The sequence below is a fragment of the Arachis hypogaea genome, chromosome 11 (assembly GCF_003086295.3).
Source record: "Arachis hypogaea cultivar Tifrunner chromosome 11, arahy.Tifrunner.gnm2.J5K5, whole genome shotgun sequence".
NCBI classification, from domain to species: domain Eukaryota; kingdom Viridiplantae; phylum Streptophyta; class Magnoliopsida; order Fabales; family Fabaceae; genus Arachis; species Arachis hypogaea.
This window is the reverse complement of record NC_092046.1, coordinates 75,191,492-75,198,683: the sequence shown is the minus strand read 5'-3', so window position 1 is coordinate 75,198,683 and position 7,192 is coordinate 75,191,492. Positions and strand designations below refer to the sequence as shown.

The window sequence follows — 7,192 nt, the reverse complement described above, 5'->3', positions numbered from 1 at the left end:
AATCCATGCGACGCGATCGCGTCGCTCACGCTGTCGCGTGGGATTGGTGTTGTGCAAGTGATGCGATCGCGTCAGGGACGTGATCGCGTGGGCGTTTTGTGCAAAACGCACAATGGCTGCACGATTCCAGCCTAACTCTCTGGACGTTGGGAATTTACGCCGATCTCCAGATCACGCGGCCACGTGAATGACGCGGACGCGTGAATGACGCGGACGCGTGGGTAGTGTTTTTCGCAAGTGACACGATCGCATGAGTGATGCGGTCGCATCGCGCACCCTTTTTTTTTAATATGCAGGTATGCAAGTATGCAGTATGCAATGCGAATGATTAATATTCAGGTTCAATTTGAAAAAGGAAATAACAAATAAAAATAAATAACACGAAATAAAGCTGAAAAAGAAACGACCATACCATGGTGGGTTGTCTCCCACCTAGCACTTTTAGTTAAAGTCCTTAAGTTGGGCATTGGATGAGCTTCCTGTTATGGTGGCTTGCGCTTAAATTCATCCAGAAATCTCCACCAATGTTTGGAATGCCAATAGCTTTCGGGGTCCCAAACTAGGCATGTGAAGCTTCTGAGCAGCTTCAAACATATTCTCAGGCTCCCGGAGTGACGAATGTCAGAATAGATTCCAGGATTCCAAACCTTGCTTTTAAATCCGCCTTTGTCTTGATCTATATTTTTCCATCTGGGCGGTTTAGAAAGTAGATTTTCACCAAGGTGACCAAACGCTTTCCGAGATCCATTCAATAGATCATTATGCCAACCCGCACACTTCAAGTTGAAGCGTGGAACCTTATTGAACCTTGTGCACCAGCTCTGAGTACGAGCCATTTTCCTCTTACTCTTAAAGCCGCAGAGAGCTCTAAGCTGGCCATTTGTTTCATGCAAACCATATTCAAGCAGAAAAGTAAAGATAAAGGTTAAGGATTGTACCCACTTGAAGCTTGTATTAGGTGGTAATGGCCTTAGGATAGGTGTTTCTAGTGGTTCTGTGAGTTCTACTCCCTTGTGCTCTTCTGTGAATTTCTTCACTTCCTTGCGGACTTCTTCAATTGCATCCATGTCCTGATCAAAGCCTTCTATGTCTTCCTCGTCACTTAAGTCATAAACAGGAGGTTGAGAGAAATCTACCTCCGCATCATCTTCACATTCACTTGGGAAAGATTCTGCGATCTCAGAGAATTCACTTGCTGGTGCAATTTCACTACTGGGAGAACTTGACTTGAGATCATCATCATCAAGGAAACTTGCTTCTTGGATTATTCCATCCAGTTCTTCATAAAAGACTTGCCTTAGGGGCTGTGTACTATCCTCCTTAGCATTAATTGTAACGTCCTTGACAGAATTCTCCACAACTCTGGATTCTCATGGAGGCTCAGTGTCTCCTAGGTCTTCAACCAGCTCTTCTTCCTGTGTAATGACAGCTTCCTCTACTTGTTCCAGTACGAAGTCATGCTCTGTTCTGTCCATTGGAGTTTCTAGTATCTCCTTCATGCTACGCTCATCATTAGATTGTCCACACGGAGTTGTGGGAGGTCCTTGAATGTTCGAACGTCTAGAAGATAATTGACTTATTGCTTGCTCCAGTTGATAAAGGGTTGTTTGAAGTTGATCTACTGTTTCCTTGAGGCGAACCTCTGATTCTCGGGGTGCTGGATTTGGACGTGGTACATTGGGAAGTGGTGGTGTTTGGGAGTAATTGGATTGGAATCGGGGTAAATGAGGATCGTATGGTGGCGAATGGTGAAAAGAAGCTTGTGAGTGTAGTGGTTCGAAGTTATGTTGAGAGGATGGCCTATAAGCACAGGGTGGGACTTGTTGGTAACTACAAGGTTGTCCACCATGTCTAATTGCTTGGTATGCATTGTAGGATGGTTTTTGTCCATGATATCTTGGAGGGTGTTGTTGCCTAAAGGGTTGATCAGATCCTCTTGGCTCCATCCATCTTTGATTGCTCTGACCTTGATGCATGTTCCTGTTATAACTTTCACTCCTTTCAACAATATTAGAACCAAACTCGAAGCGAGAGGGGTGAGGATTCATAGTAGCAAATGGAAATAAAAAGGGAAAATAAAGACAAATAAACAAGTAAAAGAAAAATATTTACAATAACCAATAATAAGGCACACAATTGCAGTTCCCCGGCAACGGCGCCATTTTAACGTTAGGATTTTTGCCAGTAAAGAATTTTATAAAAACAGTCACGTTGTAGGTATAGTTTCTAAACCAGCAGAAATCCCTTCGTACAAATGTTTTGGATGTCATAAGTAACAAACCTGATGAGCGGATAATTTATACGCTTTTTGGCATTGTTTTTAGTATATTTTTAGTAGAATCTAGTTACTTTTAGGGATGTTTTTATTAGTTTTTATGTTAAATTCATATTTCTGGACTTTACTATGAGTTTGTGTGTTTTTCTGTGATTTCAGGTATTTTCTGGCTGAAATTGGGGGACTTGAGCAAAAATCAGATTCAGAGGTTGAAGAAGGACTGCTGATGCTGTTGGATTCTGACCTCCCTGCACTCAAAGGGGATTTTCTGGAGCTACAGAACTCAAAATGGTGCGCTTCCAATTGCGTTGGAAAGTATACATCCAGGGCTTTCCAGCAATATATAATATTTCATACTTTGGCCGAGTTTAGAGGATGTAAAAGGGCATCGAATGCCAGTTCTACGCTGCTGTCTGGAGTTAAACGCCAGAAACACGTCACAAACCAGAGTTGAATGCCAGAAATACGTTACAACCTGGCGTTCAACTCCAGAAAAAGCCTATGCACGTGTAACATTCAAGCTCAGCCCAAGCACACACCAAGTGGGCCCCGGAAGTGGATTTATGCATCAATTACTTACTTCTGTAAACCCTAGTAACTAGTTTAGTATAAATAGGACTTTTTACTATTGTATTTGACATCTTTGGATCATCTGGGGACGTATGGTTCTTAGATCATGGGGGCTGGCCATTCGGCCATGCCTGAACCTTTCACTTATGTATTTTCAAACGGTAGAGTTTCTACACTCCATAGATTAAGGTGTGGAGCTCTGCTGTTCCTCATTAATTAATGCAAAGTACTACTGTTTTCTATTCAATTCAACTTATTCTGCTTCTAAGATATTCATTCGCACTTCAACATGAATGTGATGAACGTGACAATCATCATCATTCCCTATGAACGCGTGCCTGACAACCACTTCCGTTCTACCTTAGATTGAATGAGTATCTCTTGAATCTCTTAATCAGAATCTTCGTGGTATAAGCTAGATTGATGGCGGCATTCATGAGAGTCCAGAAAGTCTAAACCTTGTCTGTGGTATTCTGAGCAGGACTCTGGGATTGAATGACTGTGACGAACTTCAAACTCGCGAGTGCTGGGTGTAGTGACAGACGCAAAAGGAGGGTGAATCCTATTCCAGTATGATCGAGAACCTCAGATGATTAGCCGTGCTGTGACAGAGCATTTGGACCATTTTCACAAGAGGATAGGATGCAGCCATTGACCAAGGTGATGCCTCCAGACGATTAGCCATGCAGTGACAGCGTATCGGACCATTTTCCAGAGAGGATGAAAAGTAGCCATTGACAATGGTGATGTCCTTACATAAAGCCAGCCATAGAAGGGAGTAGGACTGATTGGATAAAGACAGCAGGAAAGCAGAAATTCAGAGGGACGAAAGCATCTCTATACCTTTATTTGAAATTCTCACCAATGATCTACATAAGTATTTCTATCCTTATTTTATGTTTATTTATTATTTAATTTCGAAAACTCCATAATCAATTATTATCCGCCTGACTGAGATTTACAAGATGACCAGAGCTTGCTTCATACCAACAATCTCCGTGGGATCGACTCTTACTCATGTAAGGTTTATTACTTGGACGACCCAGTGCACTTGCTGGTTAGTTGTATCGAAGTTGTGAATGAAAAACGATTTATTAAGACGTGCGTATTTGGCGCCGTTGCCTGAGATCACAATTTCGTGCACCAAGTTTTTGGCGCCGTTGCCAGGGATTGTTTGAGTTTGGACAACTGACGGTTCATCTTGTTGCTCAGATTAGGTAATTTTCTTTTTGTTTTATGTTCAAAAAATTTTTCAAAAATTTCTCCTTTGTTTTCGAAAAAAATTTTTTTTTTTTAAAATAAATGTTTTCAAAAATATATTTTTCTTCAGAATTTTTAAGAATGAATTCTAGAGTTTCATGAAGCATGTTGAAGCCTGGCTGGCTGTAAAGCCATGTCTAATTCTTTTGGATAGGGGCTTCCAATCATCAGCATAGAGGCAAGTTAATTGAGATGTCAGCTGTGGCATGTCTGAGTTACATACTAAAGCTTGGCTGGCTATTAAGTCATGCCTAACCCTCAGATTGGAGCTTTAGACTAAGAGTACAAGATTCCTGGAATTCATACTAAAAATTTTGAAATCCTTATTTTTTTATATGTTTTTTGAAAATAATATACAAAAATCCAAAAAATTTTTATAAAATCATAAAAAGCAAAAATATTTTGTGTTTCTTGTTTGAGTCTTGAGTCAGATTTTAAGTTTGGTGTCAATTGCATGTTCATCTTGCATTTTTTCGAAAAAATCATGCATTCATGGTGTTCTTCATGATCTTCAAGTTGTTCTTGGTAAATCTTCTTGTTTGATCTTGATGTTTTCTTGTTTTGCATCTTTTCTTGTTTTACATGTGCATTTTTGCATCCATAGAGTCTAAACATGAAAGATTTCTAAGTTTGGTGTCTTGCATATTTTCTTTGCATATAAAAATTTTCAAAAAAATATGTTCTTGATGTTCATCATGATCTTCATAGTGTTCTTGGTGTTCATCTTGACATTCATAGCATTCTTGCATGCATTCATTGTTTTGATCCATAACTTTCATGCATCTTCTCATTTTTCTTCTCATAAATTCGAAAATTTGAGTTGACCTTTTCAAAACTTTTTAAAATTTAGTTGTTTCTTATGAGTCAAATCAAATTTTCAATTTAAAAATCTTATCTTTTTCAAAATCTTTTTCAAAAATCAAATCTTTTTCATTTTTCTTAGTTATTTTCGAAAATTATAAAAATAGTTTTCAAAAATCTTTTTCTTCATTTTATATCATAATTTTCGAAAATATCTTCAACAATTAATGTTTTGATTCAAAAATTTCAAGTTTGTTACTTGCTTGCTAAGAAAGATTCAAACTTTAAGTTCTAGAATCATATCTTGTGATTTCTTGTGAATCAAGTCATTAATTGTGATTCTAAAAATCAAATCTTTTTCAATAACTAATTTAAATCATATCTTTTCAAAAATATCTTCTTATCTTATCTTTTTCAAAAATTTGATTTTAAAATATCTTTTCTAACTTCTTATCTTATCTTTTCAAAATTGATTTTCAAATTTGTTTCAACTAACTAACTAACTTTTTGTTTCTTATCTTTTTCAAAACTACCTAACTAACTCTCTCTCTCTAATTTTCGAAAATCTCTTCCCTCTTTTTCAAAAATTCTTTTTAATTAATTAATTGTTTAATTTTTAATTTTAATTAGATTTCATTCCTAATTTTCGAAAATCACTAACTCTTTTTCAAAAATTATTTTCGAAAACTTCCCCCTCTCATCCTCTTCTATTTATCTATTTACTAACATCTCTTCCTCACTCACCAAAAATCCGAACCCCCTCTCTCTCTCTGAGTTCAGATTTTCTCTTCTTTTTTTTCTTTTACTCTTCTTTTCTTCTTCTACTTACATAAGGGAACCTCTATACCTGGGTAAAAAGGATCCCTATTATTATTATTTTTCTGTTCCCTCTTTTTCATATGAGTAGGAGCAAGGACAAGAATATTCTTGTTGAAGCAGATCCAGAACCTGAAAGGACTCTGAAGAGGAAACTAAGAGAAGCTAAATTACAACAATCCAGCAAGCACCTTTCAGAAATTTTCAAACAAGAAGAGGAGATGGCAGCCAAAAATAATAATAATGCAAGGAGGATGCTTGGTGACTTTACTGCACCTAATTCCAATTTACATGGAAGAAGCATCTCCATCCCTACCATTGGAGCAAACAACTTTGAGCTGAAACCTCAATTAGTTTCTCTGATGCAGCAGAACTGCAAGTTCCATGGACTTCCATCTGAAGATCCTTTTCAGTTCTTAACTGGATTTTTGCAGATCTGTGATACTATTAAGACTAATGGAGTAGATCCTAAAGTCTACAGGCTCATACTTTTCCCTTTTGCTGTTAGAGACAGAGCTAGAATATGGTTGGACTCTCAACCTAAGGATAGCCTGAACTCTTGGGATAAGCTGGTCAAGGATTTCTTAGCCAAGTTCTTTCCTCCTCAAAAGATGAGTAAGCTTAGAGTGGATGTTCAAACCTTCAGACAGAAAGAAGGTGAATCCCTCTATGAAGCTTGGGAGAGATACAAGAAACTAACCAAAAAGTGTCCTTCTGACATGCTTTCAGAATGGACCATCCTGGATATATTCTATGATGGTCTGTCTGAATTAGCTAAGATGTCATTGGATACTTCTGCAGGTGGATCCATTCACCTAAAGAAAAAGCCTGCAGAAGCTCAAGAACTCATTGACATGGTTGCTAATAACCAGTTCATGTACACTTCTGAGAGGAATCCTGTGAGTAATGGGACACCTCAGAAGAAGGGAGTTCTTGAAATTGATACTCTGAATGCCATATTGGCTCAGAATAAAATATTGACTCAGCAAGTCAACATGATTTCTCAGAGTCTGAATGGAATGCAAGCTGCATCCAACAGTACTCAAGAGGCGCCTTTTGAAGAAGAAGCTTATGATCCTGAGAACCCTGCAATAGCAGAGGTGAATTACATGGGTGAACCATATGAAAACACCTATAACCCCTCATGGAGAAATCACCCAAATTTCTCATGGAAGGATCAACAAAAGCCTCAACAAGGCTTTAATAATGGTGGAAGAAACAGGTTTAGCAATAGCAAGCCTTTTCCATCATCCACTCAGCAATAGACAGAGAACTCTGAACAAAATACTTCTAATGCAGCAAACTTAGTCTCTGATCTATCTAAGGCCACTGTGAGTTTCATGAATGAAACAAGGTCCTCCATTAGAAATTTGGAAGCACAAGTGGGCCAGCTGAGTAAAAGGATCACTGAAATCCCTCCTAATACTCTCCCAAGCAATACAGAAGAAAATCCAAAAAGAGAGTGCAAGG

At 38.2% G+C, this 7,192-nt stretch overlaps 1 non-coding gene across 1 annotated transcript; it reads right to left on the bottom strand.

The window, feature by feature from the left end:
* Positions 1-6,339: 6,339 nt before the first annotated feature.
* LOC112724158 (small nucleolar RNA R71) lies at positions 6,340-6,447 on the bottom strand. Its single transcript, XR_003163336.1, has one exon. It is a non-coding gene; the product is annotated as a small nucleolar RNA R71 (small nucleolar RNA).
* Positions 6,448-7,192: the final 745 nt, after the last annotated feature.